The sequence below is a fragment of the Camelus bactrianus genome, chromosome 2 (genome assembly GCF_048773025.1).
Source record: "Camelus bactrianus isolate YW-2024 breed Bactrian camel chromosome 2, ASM4877302v1, whole genome shotgun sequence".
Classification (NCBI taxonomy): domain Eukaryota; kingdom Metazoa; phylum Chordata; class Mammalia; order Artiodactyla; family Camelidae; genus Camelus; species Camelus bactrianus.
The window spans coordinates 128,359,084-128,375,543 of record NC_133540.1 but is presented as its reverse complement, the minus strand read 5'-3'; positions in this window follow the sequence as shown (position 1 = coordinate 128,375,543).

Here is a 16,460-nt window from a genome sequence, read left to right as displayed (position 1 = left end):
TTTCTAATCAGTTAGTGCAAAGAACACCTGAAAGGTTCTGCTTGTGGGGAAGATGTGTTTAAGTCCATGTTAATAAGCTTAATAAAAGAGAGGAAAGAAAAGAGAGAGAGAAGGGGGGAGAGGAAGCAAAGAAGAGAGAGAGAAAGGAAGGACAGAAGGAAGGGAGGGAGAAGGAAAGAAAAAGAAAGAAGGGAGGAAAGAAAGGAGGAAAGAAAGAAAGAAAGAAAGAAAGAAAGAAAGAAAGAAAGAAAGAAAGAAAGAAAGAAAGAAAGAAAGAAAGAAAGAAAGAAAAAGAAAGAAAGAAAGAAAGAAGGAAAGAAAGAAAGGAAGACGGAAAGAAAGAAAGGAAGAAAGAAAGAGAGAGAGAGAAAGAAAGAAAGGAAGGAAGGAAGGAAGAAAGAAAGAAAGAGAAAGGAAGGAAGGAAGGAAGGAAGGAAGGAAGGAAGGAAGGAAGAAAGAAAGAAAGAAAGAAAGAAAGAAAGAAAGAAAGAAAGAAAGAAAGAAAGAAAGAAAGAAAGAAAGAAAGAAAGAAAGGAAGAAGGAAAGAAAGGAGGAAAGAAAAAGAAAGAAGAAGAAAGAAGAAAGAAGGAAGGGAGAAAAAGGCAGGAAGAAAGAGAAAAAACCATGTTAGGTAGGAGAGAAAAATCTCTTCATTCGTTCATTCTGTTGTCTTTTGGGGAAGCAGTTTCTCCCTCTTTTGGACAATGGAGAGCTCATCCTCTGCCTTTAAACACAGCTGCTGAAGGATCCCAAAGTATCACCCACCAGCGGGATGTTTACTCAAGAGCTTAAGTAGGGGCTCAGAAAACAAACACTCTGGTGTGAGGGTGGAAGGCCCGGGGTCCCTCTCTTTCGACTTGTGGAGTCGCTGCCACCACCTTGCAGCTCCCAATGTCTAAGAAGACCTGAACTTAGACCTTGAGTGGAAGGGGAAAGTGTGTGGTGTTTGTACAGCTGAAAACAAGATGAAAAACCCCAGGCTCCCTCTCACACCCCATTAGGCCCTGAAGTCCATGGAGTGCTGCACTCAACATATAAACACTCTGCTTGGGGCAGCCGTGGCCAGGGAGTGCGAGGGAGAGAGGGCGTCTCGGACAAGAACAATGGCATATCTGTGAGGAGACAGGCACCCCGGTCCTGCGGCGCCTTGTCCCGGGATGCAGTCATCATCACTCCCACCTTGTGCATTGCAGTAAACCTCAAGGCCTTTTGGGACTGATGATGGGACAACAGGTAAGGGGATAGCCGTTCAGCAAATAAACACTCTTGGACCAAGGAGTGAACAGCCCTCTTTCCTCCTCCAGGGGGGCAGAGGGGGAGAAAAAAAGAATTTAAACCCCACAATACTGGGCTCCAGCATAGTCCCAGCACTGCTGGCTGTGGCACTGTGAGCACTTAAGAAAGGTCTCTGGCCTTTGTGAACCCCCGTCCTTTGGCCATTGCTTTATCTGCATGGGATGGTCTCCACCAGCCACACCTGCTTTCTCTGGGGATATTCTTACTTATCTTTCTAGACAAAGGTCCCACACCCTGTCCTCAGAGAAGCCTGTTTATTATTCTCCAGGCTGATACTCACTCCTGCTTCTGTGTCCCCACAGCATGCCGTAAGCGCATTTTCACTGCAGGGCTGTTCATGGTGTGTTGGAATTTACAGGCCTGTATTTCCCCTCTGCCTCTCAGTAGAGGACCATGTATTTTAATTTTCTGAGGTGGCATCGACCATGCCCTAGTTTCTCGCCTTAATCCCTGCAAAAGCAGCTTTACACATGCACTCCTTGTGTTTGCTGCTGTTGGAGGATGAATTGTGACCTCCCCCCACCAGAAAAGATATATTGGAGTCTTAACCCCTGGTAACCAGAGTGTGGTTTCATTCGGACACTGAGTCTTTGCAGATGCAATCAAGTTGCAATGAGGAGATACTAGGTTAGGATGGGCCCTAAATCCAATGAATGGTGTTCGTATAAGGAGAGGGAGATTTGGAGACTGCTGGGGGCTGAACTGAGTCCTCCCCAGATTCATATGTTGAAGCCCTAACTTCCAACACGATGGTGTTTGGAGATGGGGCCTTTGGAAGATAATTAGGGAGCCCTTATGATGGGGTTCATTTTCTTCTAAGAAGAAGCTCCTGCAAGCTTTCACTTGCTTTCTCCCAGTTAACACGAATAAGAGGTCATCTGAGCACATGGTCAAACGGTGGCCACCAACAAGCCGAGAGAAGAATCCTCAGAATGAGCCCTTCCTTGCTGGCACCTTGATCTTGAACTTCCCAGACTCCAGAACTGTAAGAAACACTTTCTATTATTTAAGTCATCAGAGCTATGGTGTTTTGTTACAGCAGCCTGAAGTGACCAAGACAGAGCCATCCACAGAGGGAAGAAAGCCACGTGAGGACAGGGGTAGAAATGGAGAGAATGTAGTTACAAAATGAGCGTCTCCAAGGATTGCTAACAACCACTAGAAAGAGGCAAAGGAGGGTTATTTTCTAGAGCCTTCAGAATAGTGCGGTCTTGCCAACACCTTGATTTCAGGCTATGAATGAACAATTTTCTGTTGCTTTAATTAAGCAAGCCAGTTGGTGGCAACCGTAGGGAACAAACGCAGATGTAAATCCCTCTTCATTTCTCTTGATTTGACTGATTTTTGACCCTTCCTATCTTTCCTTAGGATACAGGACTCGAACCTGACTCAACACTTCCCTTTCTACTAGTTCCTTCCCTGCAGCTAATATAAATACCCCAGTCTCCCGTATTTAATGCAACAGCGCAATGCCCTCTGGGACTCTTAAGTCCCCATCTAGAAAGGAAGAATCTCTCCTTCCCTCACAGCTGAATTCCTCAGTGTAAGACTCTGCTCTTGCTGTCTCCCATTCTCAAATCCTATTCACTCTTCATCCTACTAAAATCAAAGTGTGTCCCTACTGCTACACGGAAATCATTCTGCAAAAGTCATGAATTACCAAACTCTGTCGTTTCTTTTTAACCCCTACCTCACTTTGCTGCACTGGGTAAAATCTACCCGTCTCTCTTTCTGTCTTAGTCCAGCTGGGTGGCTATAACACAGCACTACAGACTGAGTAGCTAATAAACAAGACATTTTTTTCTCACAGTTCTAGAGGCTGGAAATCTGAGATGAGAGCGCCAGCATGGTCAGATGAGGACCCGCATTCTGGTCTCAGAACTCTTGCAGGCTCGCATGATGGAAGGGGCAAGGGAGCTCTGCGGGGGTCTCTTTTATAAGAGCACTGACCCCATGACCTGCTCACCTCCCAAAGGCTCCACCTATTAATATCATCATCCTTGGGGGTTAGGATTGCTGTATATGAACTGGAGAGCAGACACAGCATTCAGACCATAGCACTGTCCCTTGGCTTCTGGGACATCATTTTAGTCCATCTACCTCTATGCTCATTTCTTCTTAAGTCTCTTTGTAGGCTCTGTTTCTTCTGCCTTACCTTTATTTGTTCATAGCACAGAGTGTTCTTTTTTTTCTCTCTCTCTTATTTCTTTTTTTTAATCGAAGTACAGTCAGTTACAATGTGTCACTTTCTGGTGTACAGCACAGTGTCCCAGTCATGCATATACATACATATGTTCGTTTTCATGTTCTTTTTCATTAAAGGTTATTATAAGATATTGAATATAGTCCCCAGTGCTATACAAAAGAAATTTGGGGTTTTTTAAATCTATTTTTATATATAGTGACTATTATTTGCCAAAATGTTAGGACAGAGTGTTCTCGTCTCAGTCCTCTTCATGTTTTATTTTATACACTTTTCTTAATCAATTTCACTCATGGGATGTCTTCAGTGACCATCTACTTATTAGCTAATCTCCTTATCAAAGGGTCCTTTGGCCACAGCCTTTGTGTTCTCTCCTGAACAGGCTTTCTCATTCTTTTCAACATGGATAAGCTGAGAATGTTTCAAATCTTTAAGTTCTGCTTCCCTTTTGACGAACTATTTGAACTTTAAATAATTTCTCTCTTCTTACATTTTACTCTAAGCCATCAGGAGGAACCAGGCTGCCCCTTCAACACTCTGCTTGGATGTTTCCTTGGCCAGTATCCAGTCCTACCTTCCACAAAGCACTAGCACAGGAGCGCAGTCCAGCCAAGTGCTGTGTGACTCTGTGAGAAGAGTGCCCTTTCCTCCTTGTCCAGAAGCTTGTTCCTTACTTCTGCTGGAGGCCCCATCGGAATGGCCCTTGTTGCCCGTACCTCTACAACAGTCTGTTCGGGATTATTTAGGTATTGTCTGAAAAGGGTGATGCTTTCTGTACATGTTTTATTTTATACACTTGTATTTTATACAGCTTTCCTCTTTTCTTTCCAGTTTGCCAGAATCACCTTAGTGGTACATCGACAACAAGGTATGCCTTTTCTAGCTTGCACCCCAAGATTTTCCCAACCTCTACCCATTGCCCAGTTCCAAAGCCACTTCCACATTTTTAGGTGTTTGTTACAGCAGCCCCTCACTTCGTGGTACCAATTTCTATCTCAGTCTGTTCTGGCTGCTATAACAGAATACAGAATTGACTGAGTAGCTTAAACAACAGAAATTTATTTCTCAGCTCTGGAGGCTGGAAGCCCAAGATCAAGACACTGGCAGAATGGATGTCTGGCAAGAGCCAGCTTGCTTATTTATGGGCGGCAGTCTTTTCACTGTGTCTTCAAGTGGCCAAAGGGGTAAAGGGTAATTCTGGGGTCTCTTTTATAAGGGCACTAATCTTATTCAGGAAGACCATACCCTCAGGACTTAATCACCTTCCAGAAGCCCCAACTCCTCACTTTATCACACTGATGGTTAAAATTTCAACATATGAATTTGGGGTGGGACAGGGGAGACATTCAGTATATAGTACTATTTATTCCAAAAAAAAATTTATTTCTGTTTTGGGCACTATGAAGTTTCTGGCACATAGATACATTAACTGCCATGTGGCATTGCACAATCTGCTGGGGAAAACCAGCTCATGAAGAAACATCAGTGCAGTGTGGCAAAATACAAACAAGGGCAAGGATGTGTGCGTGTCACTTACGGGTAGAATATTCAAAGCTTGTGTTTGCCTGTGTTCGATAAACAATGTCACGGAAGATCATAACACTACATGGTTATTCAGCTGGCCATGACTTTCGTCCTCATCCATTCCAACCTTCTCTTTTAGAAGAGAAAAGTTACTTCGTCTGCAGTAGACTTGGAAAGTGTTGTGGAAGAGTTGGAATTGAGCAACAATTTGACACATGTTTCAGATTTGAGTACACTCAAAAGTGGAAAATGCCATTACAGAAGAATTTCATGCATTAAGAGTTTACATTCAGTAAAAAATCTCTACTGTCACTTTAAATTGAATCATATTTTTTGAACAAAAGGACATGAAATCCTGCAATATTAACCAGCATTTTAAACACATACCACATGCCCTATCTGGCATTCTTAGAGATTATCTAGCTTTATTTTGTTTTGTTTGACATTCTTAATATTATATTATGTTAAAGTGTATCACTAATTTAAAACTATTCCTACTTAAGTAAAAATTATTACAAAATGGGAAATTATCAGCTTTATTAGATTTTCAAACATAACACTCATTCTTTTTAGTGATAAAAATTTGTATCAGGAATACATAGAAACACCAGTGGATACATATCTTTCCACTGGTAACAGTAACTTGGATTTTAATCTCAGTAAAATTAGCACATATAGGAGTTCTTCACAGAGAATGGGAGCAATTTCACATTGTCGTAAAGAACCACTACCCGAGTTCAAGGGAGCAGCCTTCTCTTTGATCACCCCAAAGGAAGATCTCATTCCTCATCATCTATAAACCCAAACTCCTAACACATAGCATTCTCAACAAGCCAACTCAGATCATACAGATACCTTACTTATCCATTTTTACTACCTTCAGTTCACGTGCTGAACACAGTACATCAGCTGCAGTCAGACTAGCATGCCCAGTCTCTCTCAGCACAAAGGACAAAACGCCAGCCACTCTAAACCCAAACAATGTAACCTGCGAGGCCACAATACCAGGGCAGAACTTTTGCATGCTAAGTTTGTTGGATGTACCAAATCCTTAAGTCTACTTGAGGCTTCTTGGAGAGCTTAGTAATATCTTCCTAGGTGTGCAGAAAGGATAGATTGTATTTCCTTTTAGATTCTTACAAAATAATGTAATTTTCATAAATAACTGCCTCGGAGGTCCATCCAGAACAACTTTTACTTAAAATTAACTTACATTTTGGAGATTGCAGTTCCCAATGATTTACAAATGAAACTGCTGCCAACCATCTTCTTTGCTTAACAAATGGCTCAAATTCAGAAAGGAAAAATTAATGTTAAATGTTAAATTGTTTTTGAAACAGTGTATTTTAAAAATATATAACATTTATTCTCCAGGGAACAATTTAGAGCTGACCAAGTACATTGTGTTCAATATGTCTCTGAATTTTGACACCATGTGAATTTCCAAAAAAAAAAAACCCCACTGCCTGTTTTTCAGAATAATTTGCACTGTAGTCTTCCATGTATTTTGTGAGTATTGTTTTATGTCCGGAAAGTTTCCCCACTTTAGAAAAACACTTTCTTTGGATCAAAAAAAAAAATCCTACTTAAAAGCACTGCTCAAATAGAACCCAATCCATTCAGCTCTCCAGGGGGCTTACGTCCAAGTGTATCATAAACTTGAAAGAAATACATTGCCATTTCTGTTAACCAAAACATCAAGAGTGGAAGAGTGTGTTCAAGGATGATTTAACAAATCTTTTTCAAAATACTATATAACATAACTAAAGGTAGACATAGATAATCCAGCTACACACATTGTTGGGACACCTAAGTTGAATATTGCTATGCCAGGAAGATGAGCCATGCATCCCAGAATCTAGCAAACAGGTTTCAGGTTTTAGAAGGAATTCTTCCATGGCAAAGTGCTACTTTCCCAATATCTGTTCTACTCTAGCCAATTAGTCTAAGGCCCTTTACTCACAATTCATTTAGGGTTAAGCAAGACCAAGCCATTTTGGACAGATGAACTGAGAGGTTTGCCTGGGGCTTCTGAGAGAGATGTTTTCTGGATTTTATGAACATGAGCCAGGTTGCCTCTCTCCTCCAAGTTATGAATGAGAAAATGGTGCCCTAGGATACTGACAGGCAGATTATAATCATGGGAGAACTTGCCTTAGGACAGAACTAATGACCAACCTTGGTGATATCATTACCTGCTGGACTAACCAATCTTGAAAGCTACTACGTCCGAATTCCTTCTCATCTGAATTTAGATGTCTTCATAATGTCCCAGTCTGTTCAAGTTTAAATTGCTATTACTTGCTGCCAAAAGCATCCCAGTAGAAATACTTTCTTTTCCTCTCGCTGTATTTTTACATCAAACCATAAAATGGCAAAGTCTGCCAAGATTTTAGCCGTTTCTGGAAAATATGAGGAATTCTATGCTATCCTCTTCCTCCACTGACTCCTCTGCATAAGAAGACCAATGATTAGCCAGGGGGACCATCAGCATAAGCGAACATCAGATCTGGAGAGCGCTTGGTCTCTTCTGCACTGATGGGGGAAGGGGAGGCCTCGGCTCCCCCATATTGCTGTGTGGTACTGCACGGGCAGGTGTCTGCTCCCCTGTGGGCAGCTCCCAAGTGCCTGATGAAGGGCAGAGAGGAGAAAGCAGAGAAAGCCCCACATTCCCAAGTCAAGCTTCACCAGAAATAGAGCTGACATTGCACATTTCACAATGTTCTGAGCACATGAGTCCAGTCACAATTGGCTCAAAGTCAAGAGAGATTAATTAGCATCTTAAATACCTGGCAAGAGTGTTTATGTCTGAGTACTAGGGGAGGGGGGGTCCTGACTTGTTTTCCAAATGATAATAATAATGAACCTCTGTTTGGTGCCTTTTATAGAACAGGACTGTTGTAAGTATTTTATGCCTATTATCTCTAACCTTCACAAAATGCTATTTTTTTTAATGTATAGATGAACTAAGGTTCAAACAGTAAGTACCTTGTTGATAATTATCAATGCTCAAAATAGAATCAAGATCCATCTAATTACAAGACCACATTTTTCTTACTCTGATATAAAAGATTATTTATTCCTCATGTTTGCCATGCATTTAGTTTGTAACTTTGTACCTCTGACTTTATATAGGAAAAAAGAAAAAGAAACAAACAAACAAACCACCTTTTGTGGAAATACTGGTTGGATCTTTCTGTATAATGACTTATTTAGAGCCCACATATTAGGATGGCCTACTTTCTCTGAGACAAAGACTGTGCAGCTGCGTTATATGTTAGTCATTTCCTTCCAATAACGTTGTAATTTTCCTAATACTGAGGCAGCACACCCCACATGAAAGAGAAACTGCCCTGGCCAAGGCATGGAAGCTTGTCACAAGGAGCGTGATAAAGCCTTTGGGGTTCAGGTCCCGGAGGAGCAGTCCTCCACTGCCCACTAGGGAAGCGTAATCCTCGTCAACAGTAGCACAATTGTGATATGTTTCTGGGGGGGTTTTCCACTCTTCATGCAGCGCATGAGGCTCAGGATTTATATTCCAAGGACAAATGACTGAAGCTCTAATCTACTGTTCAACACATTGTGTGTCTGAGAGTCACCTATCTTTTTAACTTCTTCTTCTGGAAACTGATTTTATAGGGTCGTGATCCTAATTTAAAGGAATGTTGTGAGGATTCTTCAAAATAATATATGTATAAAAGCAAGGGCAATACCTGACCTATGGTAATGTGTGTTAACCATTAAATGTTCCCCTCTTCCTTTGCGAAACCTAGGCGGTGTATATTTACGACATGGCGTAATTAAAAGCTTTCATCAATTGCCATCTTTCATGTCTTATGAAAGATTAAAGACCTTCTAATACAACTTGATCCAGTAAGAGTGTATCTTATTTATTCAATTTAATTATTCAGTTTTATGTATTCAATAAGGGTGTATCTGATTTATTCAAAGAACTGGAAATAGACAAGAATAAGCAAAGTGGACAAGCTTATAAGTAACTCTAAGGTAATGAATTAAGTGTAAATCATAAACTCATAAAAAAATCATAAAATGAGATATTTATCACCTCTTTAAGTTGTTTATAATCTTATAGCATTTGAAACAACAGACAAGATTAAAATGGAAAAGAATGTTGTGATTATATATATATGGAGAGAGAAGATATATGAATATAGATACATAAATTCATAAGTGGTGAACAGATAAATAGGTGATTGATAGATGCATAGATGAATGCTACACACTTAGGTAGACAGACAGACAGACAGCTGGGTAACTGCAAGCTTAGCAGCTTTTCTTCTGCACATTCTCACCCCCCACTCAAATCTCCACCAGGACATGTTAATTGCATCACAATCTTTTGGTGCACATCTCTCCAGATCTATCACATTTCAGCATCTTACACAAAGGGATGAGGTGGTAAATAATTTGCAGCCAAAGATAATTTTTTTATTTGAACTAATTTTTTAAGTTGTTGTTTAGTGTGGATTTTTTACAAATGACAAAAACTAAATTTGTGACCTACCAATGCAGACTGATCCAGAAAATCAGAGATGTGAGAACTAAAAAAGCATCAACAGATGATAGAAAAATAGCATTTTCTTTATTTATTTAGAACTAGAAAGAAACATTCTATGGATTCCCGTGATTTGCATTTTACCAGCTCCTAGTGTTGTTGATAAAATCCCATGATGTCATTTTCATAATTTAATGCAGATGTCATCCTTGTCAGGTAAATATAAACTATATGTAATACTTTCTCCATATTATAGCTTCATATGCTCTTAAGACTTCCTTTTGTAATTGCTAACATAAATCCCAAGTTAAAGAAATGTACTGGAAAGACATCTTAGACTGGCTAGCCCCTACCTAACAATCTCAGATGAGAATTTGGAGCCAGATGTCAAGAAATATCTCACGTAGAATTCGTTCATAGCCAGGCTCTCATCCGTCCAGGTGTGGCATACAAGAAAGCATTACTTTAATGCTACTTCAGTATTGTTGTCATGCATTACAAAATTCTCCAATGCAAGGAAAGATTTGGTAAGGTTACAGTCATTGCCATTCTGGGCATAAGAGTTCCTCCCTGTTACCGTTATATTCATGTTCCGTTACACAGATATACTCACTGTGTATATACACTGCGTCAGGTTATATCGGAGTTTCTGTCTCCACTAGAGAATTTGCTACACTCTTCATCCTCATGCCTGTATACATCTACTAAGTTGATTTAATTTTAATTAAACTTGACTATCTATTAAGAGATGTTGGGGAAGCAATCGAGGGTTCTGGTGTTATTTGTTAAATGCTGATTTCACCCATCTGCAGATTCAGGGAATAGACACCTGCAAAGGCCATTAGATCAATGTTCCTAACATGCTGCTAAGTGTCAGGCACTTGGGTGCCCTTGCAGATAAATAATATGAAAGGGGAATAATGACCTACCAGACAAGACAGGTTGATATGCTCTCGCTGAAACACAGTAAAACATGATTTCATGGAAATGTGTACATAAAAGTAAAGAATCCTAGCAGAAGAGATCTTTTTTGTTTTTTCATGTCCTTGTCTCTTCTCTCTTGCTAGAGTAGAGGCATCAACTTAACTGAGGATGGGGAATTTTTCTTACTCAAGTTTTTGTCTTTGCATAACGAAGTATTACACTCTTCTGAAATGTGATTTTCCTGTGTGTGCTTGGATGCACAATGAAAGGGTGACCCAGGAAATAAAGCGTTCAACATTTTTATTTATTTCCTTTTGTATGTGGGTGTATACAGAGAGGGATGGGAAGGGTGGCACAGGAGTGGGAGGGAGAAAATATGGATGTGTCATGGATACATTGACCCAGAGGCAGTGTGACCTAGTAAAAGGCCAGGACGAGAGTGAGAAATCCAAGAACTGTCCCCTGCAGTGACCAAGCAAGTAGCTTCTCTGACTCTCAGTTTTATCACCTAAATCAATCACGTCCCTGTCCATATTACAATTGTTGGGAAAATCAAATAAGTATATATCCTTATATTACATACAGACATACCGATGTATCTTTATCTATGTAAATACTTAAGAAACTGGGACAAAAGTGTTCATAAACAAGAAGAGTGAAACTTCAGCTGGTCTAATCCATATTAAAACAAATTTCAGTCCATGAATCACTTAGTCATAAGCTGTAATTGCAATCATAAGGCTTTGAAAGAGAGCGTCTAGGAAGACAAAACAGACAACAGGCGTTTGTATTTTTTATGCACCTTCCAGTTCACCAAAGATTTCCATATGTGTTACCTAATTTGATTATCACATGAATCCCAGAAGCAGAAGTTAGCTGAGATGGCATTTGTTGAGAAGCATTTAGTTGTTGACTTGTGGCTGGAAGCATCTCTAATCTGCCACCAATCAGGGACTCTATTAATTACCTGTTTGTTTTGTTTGCTTTTCTGCTGTTGTTTCCCCTTTTAAAGACAGCATCAAACAGTTCTTTTTGTGTTTACACCGAACAAGAAAAGGCTGATAAAACTGTCTCCGCCAAAGAATCAGTTTTGTTCTAGTTTTAACAAGAGCTGCCTATCATGTAAAACATGACTTCCTGCTCTATTTTTTTCAACCTGAAACATCTTAAAACACACAGTATAGATTCAGGAGTATAATAAAGCTTTGCCCTGACCTTTAAGTCATCAGAATCTGGCATAGTTTCCATTCCAAACTCCTATCACCAAACCTTGAAATGCTTACCAAAAACAAAACAAAACAAAAAAACCAAAACCAAAACAACAACAAAAATTCTTATTGTGAAATTTTGCATCATTTTAAAGTAATTTGTCATTAATTAAATACATGTCAACAAAACACATTCACCAAACAACCATCCTGGATAAAGCCTGAGATGAAGCCTTTTTTAGAAATGTGAGTCAGAGAGTAAGCTGGATTAGAACTAAAGGCTATTTTGGCAATTTCTACAACAAAAATGGAAATCACAGATATAAAACTATGTTTCTGTTTTCCTGGGTTTTTTCTCTCTCTCTTTATTCTATCAGCTCTATTGAGATATAATTTATATACCATAGAATTCATCCATGTAAAGCGTACAAATCAATACCTTTTGGTGTATTTTCAGAGTTGCACAACCATCACTACAGTCTAAATTTAGAACATTTCAACATCCTCCCCAAAAAGTCCTATACCTGTTGGCAGTCATACCCCATTGTCTCTCTCTTCTTTTCCTCATCCACCTCAGGGCAAATACGAATATATTTTCTGTCTCATGGATTCGCCAATTCTGGACATTTCAGAGGAATGGAACTATCCAACATCTGCTCTTTTGTAACTGGCTTCTTTCACATAGCATGTTTTCAAGGTTCATTCACATTGTAGCATGTGTTAATACCTCATTCCTTTTTATGACCAAATAGTATTCCATTGTATGGATATACAGTATTGTGTTTATTCACCCATCATTTAATGGACATTTGGGTTGTTTCCACTATTGTGTATAATGCTGTTATAAACATTTATGTACAAGTTCTTGGTGGTGTATTTTTTATTATCTTGGGTATACACCTAGGAGTAGAATTACTGGATCATATGGTAACATTTTAAAGAACTGCCAAACTGTTTTTCAAAGATACTACACCATTTTACAACTTCATTAACAATGTATGACCCATTATTTAATCTAATGTTATAAGTTAAATAATAAAACTTATTTTTCCTTATTTCATAATAAAATAAATATAGTAAATGACCTCCAATTACTCTAACAAACCATCAATTACTCATATATTGGTTTTAAAATATGATGCCCTACTTATTATTTTCAATTTTTCTGTACCCATATGATCCAGCTTTCATTTTTGAGACAGTTTTTTTATTTTTTAAATGTTTATTGTTTGGGGCTTAAACATATTATTTGATAGTCAAGTGACATAAAATATCAACCCATTGAAAAAATGGAAATTTTGCTGTGGTCAACTTTTGTAAATAATCCAGTCTACATATTTGAAAAGTGAATAAAATTCTTCTCAATGAGCTACAGAGTTTCTTAGAAAACTATTAGCTCAGTATTATGAACAGTATAATTTCTTCTCCCACTGACCATACTTATTATCTATTCATAAGTTTATTGGGAAGATGCATGCACTAACTCATATACGGCTTGAGGAGAAAAAAGACTGGCACGTAGAAACAGTTTAGTATTATTAGCTACTTTTGTCCAATCACATGAAAGCAAAACGTCCTTTTACGGTTCTATCCCTGTCCATTTATTTTCAGGTCTCTAAAATGGCTTATTCACATGTTCAAATTTTGTGCTGTTAAACTTCTCTTTATTGAGGTCAGAACTTCATAATAGAATATATTTCATCTTCATTTAATAGCAGTATTTCTCAATAGCGTTAATTTAATTCTAATTTGTCTGACTTTAATATTGACACCTTTATTTTCCTTTTGTTTTAAGCTTGAGTGAAAATAGAACTTTGTTGATTTTTTAATATTTTTCTGAACCACTTTGATCTTATCTATTTTGCTAACCAAATATTGCTTGATTTTATTTTTTAATTCATCCTGCAAATGAAAACCCACTGACAGGATACCTTATATTAATAATGTTTATTATTGTGATTTTGTATGTGTGTGATTTATAATGTCATCCTATGCTATGCTGTTTTTGCTTCCCTGATAATCTTTTACTCCATGCATCTTAGGAATGGAAGTTAAAATTTTCATATGACTTGAAATTTTATTTTGACTCCGTTGTGTAAGTTGAAACAAATTTAGAAAAGACAAATAAACAAAAAAGGTTATTTCATTTTTAAAAATTTATAATCTCCTAAAATTTTACGGGCTGTAGAAACAGCTATTGAGGACATGCATCAAATATTTTTATTGCAAACGGTGAGCCACTTGGGAATGATGAGTAAATAATTAGAATTTCCCATGAAAATGCTGACAGACACTTTTAAAAGAGTCATTTTCCTGGAAATTTTATATCATGCCCACCTCATAATAATTTGTTGTCAATTTGACTATTTATGACAGTTTTCACAGAGATCTGGAGTGGTCAACTCACTGGCTTGTAATGACACTTCCGTTTCTGGTTCACAGCAAGGATTATATATGAGTTTGGGCTCTCAGAAGTCCGTTTTTCCATTAACAAAAAAAAGAAAATAGCATAAATAAATTAGATGACCGAACTAGAATTGAACACTCAGTGTTCCCCTTAAAACAATGATTGTCTCCTTCATCACACAAGGAAAATAATGTTTTTTCTAAACCAAACACCTGAAAACAATTTAGAGTCATTAATACATATGTATAACATTTATAAAAATTATTTCTGAAATAGAGACAATAAAGATTGTCACCCAATACCCATTCCTATTCCTTCCATGGACACGAGGCATTTGTAGCCTGGGTGCCAGGGCTCAGAATGGAGACCACATTTCCAAGCTACCCTGCAGGTGGGTGGCTGTGGGAAGGAGACATGTCAGCACAGCGGAAGCCATTTTACAAGGAAAATTACTTGCACCACTATTCGTCTTCACCTCTTCCTCTCTACTGCTTCTAGAATGTGGAGACCACGCTGCATCATGAAAACAAGGACCAGTCTAGAAAGAGTCTGTGGAGTTCCCACATCACCAGGGATGGCTGGCTGCCAGGCAGTGAGTGAAAACAAGCTGCAACACAGATTCTGGAGCTGGGTAGCCTGTGTTCAAGTTGTGTCCACCACTCATCAGCTGCTGCGAAATCTTGGGAAAGTTATCTGCTCTTGTCTGACATTCCTCATTTGCAAAATGGGGGTGAAAAAGGTCCAACAGAGTTCTATAACAATTAAAAACATCAACAACGGGAAAGCACTTAGAAAGGTGCCTGGCACAGAGCAAATGCTAAAAGTTGCCAGCCACTCTTGTTCATTTAAGAGAACAAAATTCAATCTTGTTAAAAATATTGCCACTTAGTTTTTTTCTGTTAGTCACTGCTAGATTACTTTTAATTCAAGTGTCATACAGATGTCACTTGCAGTTATAATAAAATGTAGCTTTTCATTAAAGGATTTCTAAACTAAGTCCATAGTCTTTTCAGCTTCTCCAAGGATACCACAAGGCAAAAATACTGAGAGAGAAAAATTACCACTCTTAGTATTTACATACTTGTGTGGCTATCAGATAGACAATGACTTTGTCGTGCTCCGTTTTATTTCTCCATTCCTCCCAAAAGCCAAAGTTGGTATTGGCCTTTTTCTAAGTCACTTTTCCCCTATTATGTGCATTACATACACACATAAATGTGTGTATACACACATATACAAGAATGTATATATATATTATATATATATTATATATATACACCTACATGAATATAACTGGGCTGTAGACATCAATGCATTACTTGGCCTTCGACATTTAAAATTTTTTTTAAAAGAGAGAAAAAGCAGACGTCATCAATTGTGATGAAAACATGGTCAAAGGTGCTAAGTTTCTTTTAGTGAAAACTTTTTGGTTCTATTCTCTTAACATAAAAAGACTGTATTTAAAATAAATCCTTTACTTGAAACCTCAATAACATATTGTTTTTAGTTTATGGTAAATATATTGTTTTTGTAACAAAAAGAACAATGAGCATTTATTACATTTTTCTGTAACTATTTACTTATTGACTCCATCCCTATGTCCCAGACTGAGAAATTTTGCAGGGATTTTATTTTGTTTCTTCTCCTTTCTCCCATAAGTGGTATTGTACCTGACACAGAGCTAGTGTACAATAATTAAGTTTTGAAAGAATGAAGAAATAAATGGGTTTCATAGGCTCCCAGAGCTGACAGTGACCCCATTACACTAGGAAGAAAACCAAGGCTCTGAGATGTAAAAAGGCTTACCTGACAACCTATAGATACATGGGGGTAGAAACAGTCAAGAGCTCAATTCCCCTGTTTCTCAACTCCATAGGATCTGTTTAATCCCCACCATATGTCTGAAATTTCAGGAGTGAGAGCTTTTAATTTTTTCTATCATTTTTTGTAAGTGGTGCTGAATGATGAAAAAAGGGGCGGTAGGGGGGGAGGGGAGGAAGAGGGAGATACAATTCAAACCGCCAGTGATGAAAATAAATTAGCAGGAGGCATCCTGAAGGTTCAGGAACTAATAACCATGCATGGCAGCAAGCATATGTTTTTCCTGGCACAATCTGACTCTGAACGTAAGCAAGAACGGAAGTCGGTGTTTCATTACTTTGAGCATCTGTATCACGGCGTTTGTGTATGTCAGTGGTGTGCAGGGAGAAAGATTAAAAAGAAGTTTCTTGTTATTACATATTTTGAAATGTTCTATATTCCTACAGCATGGTTTATTTTTAGTTCCCTCTCTCAGCATGTAACCCTGACAATTTGGAGATAGAAAAATCTCTAACAGACACAAATTCTTAGGTACATATAATATGTGACACGGGCTGCCTA